The sequence below is a fragment of the Capra hircus genome, chromosome 11 (genome assembly GCF_001704415.2).
Source record: "Capra hircus breed San Clemente chromosome 11, ASM170441v1, whole genome shotgun sequence".
Classification (NCBI taxonomy): Eukaryota; Metazoa; Chordata; class Mammalia; order Artiodactyla; family Bovidae; genus Capra; species Capra hircus.
The window spans coordinates 45,546,507-45,560,070 of NC_030818.1; the positions used below are offsets into that span (position 1 = coordinate 45,546,507).

The 13,564-nt window shown below is 47.2% G+C and overlaps 1 protein-coding gene across 1 annotated transcript in view; it reads right to left on the reverse strand.

Annotated features, from left to right (window-relative positions):
* The window catches only part of NCK2 (NCK adaptor protein 2), a 118,432-nt gene that overhangs the window by 52,926 nt on the left and 51,942 nt on the right, over nt 1-13,564 (reverse strand). The gene's annotated exons all lie outside the window — the stretch shown is intronic.

Genomic DNA, 13,564 nt, shown 5'->3' on the forward strand with positions numbered 1-13,564 from the left:
GCTCAGTCGTGTCTGACTCTTAGCGACCCTATGGACTGCAGCCCACCAGGCTCCTCTGTCCATGGGATTTTCCCGGCAAGAGTACTGGAGTGGGGTGTCTGTACATCAGCTAGACTTCAATAAATTTTTTTTAAAAAAGAAAATATCGCTACAGGAATCTGAAGACAGCATCCTGAAATTACAGAGGAGGAGCAGACAGAGGGGACCCGCAACCCCCTCCCTCCCGACCGTGGGACTTGGCCTCATGGCCCCCACATCTGGGGACCTATTTTCAGTCCTGATTTGTCCTTTGAGGGGACCCTGAGGCACCGTGGACTCCAAGGGGGTTCACTGGCATCTTTAATTACGCTTCAAACCCTGAAGGGATCTGTCCTGACCATTCACTTGTACTAGATCTATTAATTCATCAAACCATGATGATGACTCACAACATTATTAAACACCCCACAGAAGAGTCAAGTTCTATTTTAGTCAAATAGAAAAGGATAATTCAGGGAAGGCATTCATAAAAATGTTATAAGGTAAGTTCATAAATGTTGATTAAAAAATGAACTACACTTATGCATTCCCTGGCATTATTTTAAGGGCTTGAATGATTTGTGTTTTGTTTTGTTTTAATGTATGATTTAACCCAAGGCAAAGGTGCTGGGCTTCTCCCTGGCCCAGACACACCAGGGATATGAGACCTGGACGAGATCTTAGATGCGCACCAGGATGGCGGCCTTCTCTTTGCTGAGTGTTTTCAGAAACAAGACAGAAAACAGCCTGACATATGCCACTTACTGGAGAAACCCACTGGCTAAACACAGCAGTGTCTACAAACACCACCTCTGTATTAGTATTTTCAGGGGTTCTTCTGGACATAAGCTGTAGCTTTAAAATTTTCATTGAAAAGGGAATGTGCCTGGAGTCAGAGCTCAAGCCAAGGCCCTTGAGCGTCTGGGGGGCTGTCTGAGTTGCCCTCAGTGTGCATGGTGCTCTCAAAGTGTATGAATACGTGTGTGCGATTTAATCTTCCCAATAACCTCCTGGGATAGATACTAATATCACGTTGCCACAGGACTTAATGTTCTCAGAGAGGCAGAGATTCTCCTTAGCAGGCTTGGAGTGAGGAACACAAGCCTCCAAAGCTGAACCTACCACACCAGCAGCAAGCCTGGTGCCAGAGAATTTATCTTCCCGCCCAGTTCACCAGCGTCATGGCCTGGGTCTGGAAGTCTTGTCCTCTGACACTCGCTGTGGCCATCCAGGTGGATGCCCAGGATCTGAGCCAATGACGAGGTTCCAACCAGAGCCTCCCTGGGAAAGACTGAGGGCAGGAAGAGAAGGGGGTAGCAGAGGATGAGATGGTTGGATGGCATCACTGACTCAGTGGACATGAATTTGAGCCAACTCCAGGAGACACTGGAGGAGCCCACAGTGCTGCAGTCCATGGGGTCGCAGAGTCAGGCGCAGCTGAACAACAGCAAAGATGGCCTGGTCACCTGAGATCTGAGTGTGTGAGATGGAGGGGTGGTGTTTTCTTCAAGGAAAGCATCTCACTGACCAAGCGTCAGTGCACGAACCACACACCTTCCTCAGAAGTGAACACAGAGACCAAGCTGCTCCCTTGCTGGGTTTCCATGAAGTCCACCCATTGCCACATTTAACGTGGACTATTCAAAGCCTCTGTTAAGGACAAGCACTTCAGATCAGGTCTTCAGTACAATCTGTGATAGAATCCACCAGAAAAGCATACACTTTGTAGAAAACCACCTCTGAGTGGCAGCACTGCCAGGTTTAAGGTCTCTGGGGCCAAGGTGGTCATTGGAGGACATTTCACAGCCTGCTCAGGCAAGAGGGGACAGTACATGCTTGTCTTTAAAGGCATTTCCCCACAAGCATCACTTGCATCTCCCCATAGGAATTAAAGAGATGAGGACAGAGTAGGAGGAAATTAACACAAATACTAAATGCACCCCTTTCTCCACAATGATCTGGACCCCAATCATTCTATCACGGCAAAACCAAAGGACTATCTGAATTCTCTGCAATACTGAGGTTTTCTTTTTCTCAACTGTGTTTTGAAAAGCCTGGGCCCAACCTGGGGTTCTCCCCAGTCTCGGAGGGGCATTCAGCCAGGGACAGTGCTCAGGTCAGGTGGCTGCCAACCAGCAGCCCTGCCTGTCCCCACGGGCCTGGCCTCCAGAAACCCGAATCAGCTGTCCCAGCCCCACCTGAACTTCGGGTGCCCCACGGAGCCTGCCCCGGCTGCTTTTCTGGGCCACCTGGGTGGTTTCCTCTGAACCTCAGTGGACGTGGCCATTCAGGGCTGGTGTCCACCACTGACACTTCCCTGCAATAGAGTCTTCAGGATTAATGAGAGGCTCATGACCTTCCATTGAGGCCAAAGGCTGGAGCCCTCCGTCTTTGGGCAGGATGGACATGCAGTCCTGCCTACTGCCCAGATGATGTGAATCCCCTAAAGGCTCCGCATGAAGACCAGCACTCCACCTCCCAACCCCCAGAAGCAGAGAAGTGACTGGACAGGGCCCAGCGACACTGTGTTGGTGGCTCCACCGTCACCAAAGCCTCATCCACCCTCACGGCAGCCCAGGAAGATGCACCTCATCGTCAGCTCAGGAACCAAACCACCAGACCCTCAGGCCCAGAGCCAGGATTCAAACCCAGGCCCGCCTGACTGCAAAGCCCCACATGGATCACCACTAAAGGGCCAGAACCTCCAGACCTGGGCAAAGGTCATCTGTCACCGCCATCAGTCTGGAGTGTCTGCCACAATGGGAGCCCGGCTTCTGCCTCTCAAATCAGGGAAGGACAGTATCATAGTTTCTAAGACACAAATCCATGACCACACACGCCACCTTAATCTGAGAACAAACTTGTGCTTACAAAGGGGTGGGATGGGGGTGGATGGGGAGGTTGGGGTTAGCAGATATAAACTATTATCTATAGGATGGATAAACAACAAGGCTCTACTGTATAACACAGGGAATTATATTCAACATCCTGTGATTCAGACTTAGAGGATGAACTTATAGTTGCTGGAGGGAGGGATGGGGGGAAGGGATAGGTAGGGAGTTTGGGATGGAAATGAACACACTGCTGTATTTAAAATGGAAAACTAACAAGGACCTACTGTATAGTACAGGAAACTCTGCTCAGTGTTATGTGGTAGTCTGGATGGGAGGGGACTTTGGGGGAGAATGGATACATGTATATGTATGGCTGAGTCCCTTCACTGTTCAGCTGAAACTATCACAACACTGTTAATCAGCTCTACTCCAACATAAAGTAAAAAGTTAAAAAAAAAAAAACCTAAGATAAACCATAATGGAAATGAATATAAAAAATAACGTATATATGTGTATAACTGAGTCACTTTGCTATACAGTAGAAATTAACACAACGTTGTTAAAATTAATAAAGTACATACATAAATAAAAACAAAGGCACTATTTCTCTTAGATGTCAATGCAGAAAAAAATTACTGAGTTACACTGTTTGAGTGTTGAATACTGCACATAAATAAGCTCAAGACTCTTGGATTATGCCAGATGAGTATCATGACCAAACCTCATAGTACATGAGTATGAGATAAACATGCAAAACACACCCAGTGAACTGCCCAGACCCCTAATCTGCAGGATAAGCTAAAGGCAATTGTCTTTTTTCTTTTCTTAAAAAGAAAACAACAACACTAATGCTTCCAGGGACAGGACCCCGCTTGCTTCTTAGTACTGTGCTCAGTGCTGACAGCCAGATGTGGGGTCCACATTTCAGAAAGTCCCACCAAATTTGGGCTTTTACTCAAGATAAAACTGTCCTGAAAAGGAAACCGCCAGATTTTTCTGCCATGGGCAGGAATCGATTTAAATGATAACACTGGTTATCAGTGGACTGCATCTGTGCGAGGATCACACGTTGATTAATGAAAATGGGGCAGAAAGAGCATGAGTTTCTAACTCTGAACATCCTCAAGGAGATACCACACGTGGCTGGGGAGGTGTGGGGAGCAGGGCCACTGGTCAGATGCCGAGCCCTGAGGGTTCTGTGTTCTGAAATGATGCAGACATCTGCCTTCACGTCTTCTAGAACTGAGAAGAGAACAACACTGCCGGCAGTGGGTTGACCACACACACCATGACCAAAAGACCTGGCAGGAGCCGTGGGTCCTGGACCCACTCAGCCCCCACATGCCCCTCCCACCTCGGTCCTGTTTCTCCACGTCCTCAGTCGTGACGAGGTCTCAATGCCCCTAATCTGCAGCTGTGAGCTCAGCACACGGGAGTGGATGTGAGAATTACCCAAAATTGATGATGTGGGACCAAAAATGTATTAATACATTTATCTAAAATACCATGACAAGGAAGTCATAAGGGAAATCTTAATATGGACTTAAATTTTACGGTTGCTGCCTCAGAATTCTAGCAGATAGGAATGACATTAGTAACACCTGTTCTAAGGCTTTGTAAGATTCTGTGTATATATTTGATGCTAGCCTCTTAATACAACAGTCCCCATCCTCCAAAAGTCATCATAGATGTTTCTCTGAAGCTATTTCCACCGACCCAAATCACAGTTTTCAGAATCAGCATACATGTAGGTGTGTGTATACAACCCTATACACATATACCTGTGTATAGATACACATCTCAATGCCGTAACTGGATAGTCCAGTTATACAAAATATTTTGCAAACGGTCACCTGCATTCTTTACGAAGTGTCCACAGGATTTCATTGTTGTCCAGGTAATTACACCACAAATAAAAAGCATGCTGACCAAGATAAACCTTAAACACAAAAACACACTATTGAATAAAACCTCTTTTGTTGAAAAAGACAGAAGGAAGGAAAGACAGGAAAGAAGAAAGATATAGACACTGAATTCTCATCTGAGATAACTTAGACACACAGGTGATCTAAACGACATTTCTAATTGTACGTGGCTAATGGTTAAAAAAAATACTTTCAGAGAACAAACTCATGATCATGCCAATTGAAAATGAATTTTAATATCATTTTTTAAAGTATATTTAGCTGCTTTTGAGTTTTCTGAAAATGGTCAACATGACTCACTCACATTTTCCCCAAATGCCAGATATTTTCCCACCTTTGTGCCTTTATGTCTATTTCCTCCACCATTCAGAAAGAGATTCACACCTGCAGGTTTCCAAAACCACTGTCCAGCCAAAACCAACTCATCGTCCAGGAGGAATGAACCCAAATGTCCCCTCTTCTGGAACATTCTACAGGAACGTCCATTACTGCAGCGATTGCTCTTTTATAACCAAACCGCCCCCATTCAAAGGCGACACAAGTGCCTCCAGGAAGGGACCTCCACATGCTGCAGCCACATGTGGCTCAGCCACATGGCAGGCTCTCGACAGAATGACTCTTATCAGACATTCATCATCCAATAAACTTACACTTCCTCAGTGATTTCTATAGAATTTGCCACAATGGTGCAAAAACCTAAGATCATGGCATCCAGTCCCATTACTTCAGGGCAAATGGAGATAAAGTGGAGACAGTGACAGACTACTTTCTTGGGCTCCAAAATCTCTGCAGCCATGAAGACACTTGCTCCTTGGAAATAAAGCTATGACAAACCTAGACAGCATATTAAAAAGCAGAGACATGACTTTGCCCTCAAAGGTCTGTATAGTCAAAGCTACAGTTTTTCCAGTAGTCATGTACAGATGTGGAAGTTGGACCTTAAAGTAGGCTGAACACCAAAAAAATTGGTGCTTTCAAACTGTGGTGTTGGAGAAGACTCCCTTCTCCAACAAGGAAATCAAACCTGTCAAACCTAAAGGAAATCAACCCTGAATATTCATTGGAAGGACTGACACTGAAGCTCCAATACTTTGGTCACCTGATGCAAAGAGCCAAGAGCCAACTCACTGGAAAAGACTCTGATTCTGGGAAATATCGAAGACAAAAGGAGAAGGGGGCAGCAGAGGATGAGATTGCTGGATGGCATCACCGACTCAACAGACATGAATTTGAGCAAACTCCGGCAGATAGTGAAGGACAAAGAAGCCTGGCGTGCTGCAGTGCATGGGGTTGCAGAGTCAGACATGACTTAGCGACTGAACAACAATGGCACCATTCAGTGCTCCAGGGTTTAGAATCCTCTTCTCCCAAATTTCAAACCAAGAGACCCTGAATTCCTTACACACAGCCTGATCCAGCTCCTGAGTGTCAACACGGAGCCTTCAACACAAATCAGTGCACCCGTGCCAAAACCGAATGATGGTTCTGCTAACGAACCATCTGTCTTCATTTTATTGCTATAAATTTATTTTTCTTGAGTATGTCATTGATCAAATAAACTAGCAAGAAGCCAATGAGAGAGACTGAATGAATCAAAGAGGACTTGTAAACTTTCAAGCTCAAAAATGTATAGATGGCTTCCCATGGCAACGGCCCAATTAATGCCATCCATAAAGCCATTCATACACTGTGTCTGGGCTGAAATCCAATTAAGTCATTTCTGTCCGAATATCTCCAAAGAGCCTCCTGCTGAGCTCCAAGTGGAAATAAACATAAAAGCCAGATTAGCTGTGTAAGCACTTTCAGAGCTAAGACTCGACAAGAGCATGAAAATCTACATGCCCAGCCTTTCAACTGGGCACAGAGGAAACACATTTCAACGGCCACCTGGCAAAAAGAAAACCTACTTCCTCATGCAGCCAGGTTTCCTCCAACAACCCTCATCCACTGTACACATCAAAGAAAGCTGAGATCCATTCACTTACATGCACTGAGAAACGACAAACTGGCCTCCACGATGCCATTCTGTGCAGAGGAAACACTCAGGACATGATTTCAAGCCCTCTCAGAATTCAACGTTTCCCTGGCCTACTCCTTAAGGAGGATACTTTGAAATCAGTAAATCCTGAAATTCACCACGGTCTCCATGCATGTAACTTGTTCCGTGAAAACGTGAACACAAAGATAGAAGAAAGTTAGGGAACAAGTTAAACCTCCACTGTACCTTGTGATTCATTATTCAAATTTACAGCTCAGCAAAGACAGTGTAGTAAAAAACAGAGACACCACTTTGCTGACCCAAGTCAGTATAGTCAAAGCTATGGTTTTTCCAGTAGTCATGTACAGATGTGAGAACTGAATCATAAAGAAGGCTGAGCACCAACGAATTGATGCTTTTGATCTGTAGTGCTGGAGAAGATTCTTGAAAGTCCCTTGGACAGCAAGGAGATCAAACCAGTCAATCCTAAAGGAAATCAACCCTGAGTAGTCAACAGAAGGACTGATCTTGAAGTTCCAATACTTTGGCCACTTGATGCCAAGAGTCAACTCATTCATTGGAAAAGACCCTGATGCTGGGAAAGATTGAGGGCAGGATGGCGTCACCAACTCAATGGACCATGAATCTGAGCCAACCCTGGGAGACAGTGGTAGACAGCGAAGCCTGGAGTGCTACAGTATATGGGGCCACAAAAAGTCAGACATGACCTAATGACTGAACAAAAAGACAAAAATTACCTTCGGATGATGTGTAAGAGCTGATAGGAGTGTTCTAACCACACATTTCAGAAATGGAAGGGTTCCCCTTCCCTACTGCCTGTTCATTGCACACAGAACCCACTAAGATCTGCTGAATCAGACCACCTGCAGCTGGTTATGACATCAGCCCCAGGTAAGAACAAAGGGATGCAAAGGGAAGAGGAGAAAGTGAGGAGGACAGAATCAAGAACACTTATCTCCAAACACTCAGCATCTGAACACCAGGCCTGTCTGAAAGAAGGGGCACCCAGGTGACGAGGCTGGCCACGCCTTCACATGTGACAAAGGACACAAGGACTCTCTTGTGACACACAGCCCAGTGTACATCTTAGCAGCTGGGCACTGGGCGTGTGTGCGTAGTCACATCAGTCGTGTCCAATTCTCTGCGACCCCATGGACCACGGCCCGCCAGGCTCCTCTGTCCAAGGGATTCTCCAGGCAAGCCATTTCCTTCTCCAGTGATAAAGTATGAAGTGAATGAAGTGAAGCTGCTCAGTCGTATCCAACTCTTTGCAGCCCTATGGACTGTAGCCTATCAGGCTCCTCCATCCATGGGATTTTCCAGGCAAGAGTACTGGAGAGGGTTGCCATTTCCTTCTCCAGCTGGGCACTGCAGAGACTGCCATTTAGCCTCAGACATCGGGTTTCCTTGGAGAACCTTGTTGGTATAAATAAATGGAAGTCACACTTATTCAATGGAAATGTGACACATATCTGCTCTGTGCAGACACTGTGTGTAAATAAGGCACAACACAGATGCCATCCTTCTTAGGGGATTCAGTCCAGGGAGGGACGGAGGTCAGACATGAGGTGACACGGCAGCACTGCTTTATCTGCTGCAAGAAAACTTGTCTGAAAAAACTCAGTTCAACTTTTCTAGATAACTTCTAAAATAAAATAGATGTTCCCATCCAAAGTACCCATTAATATCTGCCGCAGAATTTCAAAATCTCTAAAGGAGACAAATGAGCAGTGTCTTATATGAACATAATAGTTTTACATAAAGGTGGTTTATGATGGACTAGAAAGCAGGTCTCATCTCTCCTTCCTGAGACTAACCTCCCAACAGTGAGAGGAACTGCATGTTCCTAAGTTCCTTTAGGGCCTCTTCAGCAAGCAAATCCTTCCTAAGTCAAAAAATGACAAGTTTCCTAAAAGTTCTCTCTTCTGGACAGACTTCAAGACAAATCGCTCCGCGAGTATTTCTGAAACCCTCTGAGCACTATGCAGGGTGCTGGACATACAACAGACAAGACAGATGTAGGCTTCACCCCCACAAAGCAGACAGACAGAGGAGTGGATGCTAGGGGCCCAAGCGGGGACCTCAGGCCCCTGTGGGTCACCCCACATCATCTCTGCACATGGCATGTGGCCTCAGCAGGGATGTCCACTGCAGAGAGTGGGCATGCCAGCGATGCTCTAGACATGACAACACTGGCTGAGACTGCGTCCCCCACAGGCAGCCTCACACCTGCACAGCCCATCTGGCCCCTCACACTACACTTGGCAGGTGGCTTTCTGAGAGGAAGCAGAGGCACGTGCCCCTGGTGACCCTCCTGGTCCACTCTTCCACACCACCTGCAGTCCAGCGCTGCAGGTTCTCAAAAAGTTCTCATTCTGCTTCAGGCCTGGACAACCCGCCCCCCTCCATCCTCTCCTCACTTGCAAACCCCACACACCCGTCTCCAGGCCACCATCCACGCTGTGGTACAGACCATGGCCAAGGGCAGGACGCACCTGACACCTTCCTTGGGGAGAATCAAACTAACAGCCCACACTCTGGGGACACCCATACTCCCAGCCATCACTCCCCACAATGGTCCTCCATCCAAAGGGACAGGCACGGCTCCACCGGGAATGCAGGCAGGACGTGTCAAAATGGACAGAAAGGACAGGGCTGAGATGCTGTTGGAGAGGAACAGCTTGATTAAACCGCACCAGACACTGAATGACAGGGAAGTCCCAGGTGGCTCAATGGTAAAGAATCTGCCTGCCAATGCATTAGGTGCAGAGAGACACAGGTTCCCTGGGTCGTGAAGATCCCCTGGAGAAGGGAATGGCAACCCACGCCAGAATTCTTGCCTGGAGAATCCCATGGACAGAGGAGCCTGGTGGGCTACAGTCTATGGGGTCACAAAGAGTCGGATAAGACTGAGTGAACACACGTTGAAAACTATCCACTTGTAAAACAAGACAGATGTCTCTAGGTTCTAAAGAGATAGGACTTCAAACTTACATTCTCAACTCAGAAAAGTAAGGTAAGGACATTTCAGATTCTTTTCCACAAATGTATTTATCTATGAAGAACCTTAACTACCATTTTGCTGCCTGGTTAAACTGCCTGCAATTACTGACCTGCTGTTCACTCTCCTCATGCTGAGATCCATCACCCCAGTGAACTTAACTATGTAGCAGGAACCTTGGCAGGCTCATCACAGGCTCCTCCATCTAAATACTCCATAAAAATATGTTTTTAACCCAAGCTGTGAAGATCTTTGGGGACCCTCTCTAGTCACCTCTGATGATATAAAGATGAAAGTATTCCACTCTTCATCTTTTCTCTCCTAATCAGTCCCCAGACTCTAAGGTTACTGTTTATTAAATTGAAATGCAATTCACAGACCATAAAAATTCACCAACTAAAGTGTACAATTCAATGACTTTATTTTTTAAAAGTAAGTAAAGGAGAGATGTCTTTGTATTACAGGAAGAACAAGGGAGGGAAAAAACAAGGAGAAAGTGAAATGACCTGAGTAAAGCTGGTAGTTGGGTATCCCTAGTGGCTCAGATGGTGAAGAATCTGCCTGCAATGCAGGAGACCTGGGTTCGATCCCCGGGTTTGGAAGATCCCCTAGAGAAGGGAACGGCAACCCACTCCTGTATTCTTGCCTGGAAAATCCCATGGACAGAGGAGTTGAAGTTAAGCTGGTAGTTAGCTATTTCCAGATCACTGGATGTACACATAAGCAGCAGTGGTCTTGCTCCAATGAAGTCATGTGGGTGCCTGAGACAGGAGGAAGGCTTCCCTTGATGTTAGGTTTCAGTTGCCTTTTTAAAAAAAAATACATGCAGTAAAAATTTTCCAACAAAATAATAAGTAAGTAGAAGAAAACAAAACTTAACAATGAGCTAACTTTTACCCCTTTGTCTTTCACAGAATATGAAAATCCCACAGATACTTAAGTTCAAATATACATCTTCTGGAGATAGGCGATAATTTAATCCCAGCTCTGAAATAGATGGATTATAACCGTAAATTAGTGAAAATGGGGTTGTAATTGGTTCTCCTAGGAAATGAACTGAATCAGATGAATACAACTAGCCACCCTGCAGTCAGCCCTGACCGAGGGCGATGAAACCACTTGGAAACCTGCAGTAAACGCCAGAACCTTTAGCCAGTTATAAAACCCTAAGCTAACGAGTCCACACTACAACACTGAAAGGTTTTCAGTGCCAGGTTTCTGAACTGGTTTTCTTTTCTAGAAGCATCCTGCTTCTTTTTTGTCGTGTTGTTCTGCTTTGGTGGGGGGGTGACTCTTCACTGCGGTGCTCAGGCTTCTCATTTCGGTGGCTCCTCCTATTGTGGAGCGTGGGCTCCAGGGCACACTCAGGGATTGTACAGGCTTAGCTGCTCCACAGCATGTGGGATCCTCTCAGACCAGGAATTCTTCTCCACTGCACCACCAGGGAAGTCCCATAAGCATCTTGTTTCTACGGGAAGGCAGACGCCAGCAGAATTCTGCAGTTTACAGCCCTTTGCTTTGTCTTAACTGATTATGGTTACAAAAGGCTTGGCACTTGCCCATAAGTCTGATCACAGGAGGCTGATGATGAACCTATGATGTCTTACTTCACTGCTAGGAGATGCCTCCCCCACCACCGGGCAGGAATCCTGCAAGGCCAGGACCACCACCCCTGTCAATCCTGAAGCCCAAGAGGCTGGCTGTCCAGAGCGTGGCCGCCCACACCTACCCAGGAATGGTTAAGAACTGCCTCCCACCTGTCCCCATCAGAAGGTCACCTGCTGCTAGAGCTGCCTGCTTCTCCTCTTTAGAAAGACATAGAAACCACTTTGCCCTACACCCTGAGTTCAATATCCACCACTCAAAAATAGCACAAACCATTTATTTCTGTGCCTAAAAAATACAAAAATGAACCAAGGCTTCAGACCCCTGTCAGTATTTAAGGGCTTCCACCAGAGTTAGTAGAAACACTGAAACAGAAGTGAGCCCTTCAGGTTCTCAGTGTCCAAGGCTTATAAGGCTACCCTTGGGAGGCAGGGGAAATGCTGAACGAGGAGGGGAGGTGGTATAAGACTCCAGTCAAGGGCCTCAGTTTGGTTCAGTTCAGTTGCTCAGTCATGTCCAACTCTTTGAGACCCCATGAATTGCAGCACGCCAGGCCTCCCTGTCCATCACCAACTCCTGGAGTTCACTCAAACTCACGACCATTGAGTCAGTGATGCCATCCAGCCATCTCATCCTCTGTCATTCCCTTCTCCTCCTGCCCCTAATCCCTCCCAGCATCAGTCTTTTCCAATGAGTCAACTCTTTGCATGAGGTGGCCAAAGTACTGGAGTTTAAAGGACAATAAATATTGTCTTTGGGCCATGAAGTTAAAATCAAAAGGAATTTTGGTGACTTGGGCTATTTCTGCAAGACCACCCCGTAACCATCACAGGGTGCTCTCCATCCCCACAGGTCCCTTCAAAGCAGTCACAAGAGTTGACGTTCACAGGCAAATGTTTAACAAACCGATCAGATAAACCCAGCTCCCCAGGGCTAAAATCCAGTGAGCGGTCACCTTAGCGACTAACTTTCCTAAAGACACCTCTTTCTTCCCACAGAATCAGCCTGTACTGCGCTCTCTTATGCCACAGGCACATGCTTACCAGTGACCTGTGCACCTGGGTGAGCTGACCTGCTGGATTGTGGGTAGCACCTGGGGAAGGGCAGTGATGTAGAAACCAGAGGAAGGGTGCCACCCACCTGCCTCCTCCATCACCACAGGCAGAAGGGAGGCTAAGATCTAAGGCCAGCGAGCCCATCACTGGACCAGACACGACTGCCTCCAACACCTGCCTCCAACGCCCTGTGATCACACTCCAGGCGCCCTGCTCTGGTGGTGACTGGGGGCAACCAGGCACCTTGCTGATATTCCTCAGGGACCCCGATGTGAGAAAAGGAGGGAGCCCCCCATCCACATCACGTTACACCACACAGAGATAGGACCACTCACCCTCTTTGTTAGTTGAAAGTGAGCATCTCATAGGACTCTGGCATGGAAAGTCCAGAGATGGGAAAGTGACCCCCAGAGGAATGCAGAATGTTGTCAATGACAAGAGAATGTCCTAAGAGGCACAGAACTGCCAGCTGCCCACCGCCGCCCACACCCACATGCGCCTCTGAATGGTCATCTTTCTAAGCGGGCAGCACGTCAGGATCCACCGTGAAGCCACAGTGCTGTCAGCACATCACAACCTCAACTTCGAGCACTACTGTCCTACAGGTGGTGATCCATGTGCCTGCACCAAACAAGACGTCCCGTCTTCCTGAGACCCACCCTGAAGCAGAATCAGCTTCCCGCAAAGCACGTGGTCGCACATGGGATTTACACCAGACTGAACGGAACAGGGCTTCCTGTGCTGGACTCTCTGCACACGAGGTGGTAAAGCACAGTCGCTGGTGTCCTTCTGGCTTGTCTTTGTCAACAGTTTTCCTATACTCCTAGACGTAAAAATCTACTTTTACTGGGAAAGAAGAGAGAAAGGGGAGGAAAAGGAAGAGAGAGGAGGGAAGCAGGGAGGGAAGAAGGAAGGGAGGAGGAAAGGGTAGAGGGACAGAGAGAGGGAGGGAGGGAAGGGGGTGACCCAAGGTCTCGAGGCCCCTTCCATTGTGCAGGGTCTCTGACCAGAGGCAGATACAGGGCTGATACTTCTTGGCTGGGGGAGCTCCCCATTCACTGCAGGAGCTGAGGGCTCCCCGCCTGAAGTTGCAATGATCAAAAACATCCCCAGACATCTGAGATGTT